The following is a 1,445-nucleotide window of genomic DNA, read 5'->3' as shown; positions in this document are numbered from 1 at the left end:
GGTGTTTTCTGATACAAGAGTAAATGGCAACAACTTTCTGCAGAGAAATTTAACAGTTCGCTCCAGGGGCGCCTGGATAGCTCGGTCGGTTGGCCATCCGACTCCATCTCAGGTCACGATCTCATGATTCGTGAGTTCGAGCCCTGCGTGGGGCTCTGTGCTGACAGCTCAGGGCCTGGAGCCTGCTTCGGATTCTGTGTCTCCCTCTCTCTCCAACCCTCTCCAGCTCACACAAACTCGCTCTCTCTCTTTCTCTCTCTCTCAAAAATAAGTAATAAACATTTTTTTAAAAAATTTAAGAATGTTCCAGAGGACTTTTTTTCCTTTCTTCTTTTAATCTTTACTTTCCAGTATAATTAACATACAGTGTTATATTCGTTTCAGATGTACAATAGAGGGACTTAACAATTCTATACATTACTCAGTGCTCTTCACAATGCGCGTGCTCTTGACCCCCTTCACCTGTTTCACCCATCCCCCCACTTACCTCCCCTCTGGCAACCACCATTTTGTTTTCAAAAGGCTTTCTATTTATTACTTTTAAGAAACTTATTTCTTTTGAGAGAGAGAGTGCATGGGTTTTGAGAGGGGATTTGGGGAGAGGAAGAATCTTAAACAGGCACCAAGCCCAGCTAGGAGCCCGAGGCGGGGCTCGATCCCAAAACCGTGAGATCATGACCTGAGCTGAAATCAAGAGTCCGGAGCTTAACCGACTGAGCCACCAGGTAGGCGCCCCTCCCAGAGGGCTGTTTAATACTAAAAATGTGTCTAATGTTTGAGCAAGCAATTCCAACTCTGGACATTTCTCCTAAAGGGATAATCTAGCAAGTTGGAAAATGCCTACCCAAAGATGTTCACCAGTTAATGTTTATACCAATGCTGTCCAAAAGAACTTTCTGCAATGATGGAAATGTTCTCCATCTGAGCAGTCCTCCGTGGCAGCCACTAGCCACATGTGACTACTATGCATTTGAACTGTGGCAAGTGCAATTTAAGAGCTGATTTAAAAAACAATTTTTTTTTTAACGTTGATTTATTTTTGAGACAGAGAGAGACAGAGCACGAGCTGGGGAGGGGCAGAGAGAGAGGGAGACACAGAATCTGAAACAGGCTCCAGGCTCTGAGCTGTCAGCACAGAGCCCAATGCGGGGCTCAAACCCACGGACTGGGGGATCATGACCTGAGCCAAAGTCGGACACTTAACCGCTTAACCTACTGAGCCACCCAGGCGCCCCTAACAGCTAGTTTTTTAAGTTAACTTAAGTGTAAACATAAATAGCCACAGGAGGCTAGTGGTCGCTGTACAACTCACGTTTGTAACACCACAAAATTAGAAATGACCAAAACATAACACAATAAAGGATGATGACCTACGGCACACTCCTAAGGGAATTTTTGGGAATCATTAAACATGATTAGGTAGATTTACATTGACTGAAGCGAAG

The sequence above is a fragment of the Crocuta crocuta genome, unplaced genomic scaffold (assembly GCF_008692635.1).
Source record: "Crocuta crocuta isolate KB4526 unplaced genomic scaffold, BGI_CrCroc_1.0 scaffold1269, whole genome shotgun sequence".
In the NCBI taxonomy this organism is placed as follows: Eukaryota; Metazoa; Chordata; class Mammalia; order Carnivora; family Hyaenidae; genus Crocuta; species Crocuta crocuta.
This window is presented reverse-complemented; position numbering follows the sequence as displayed.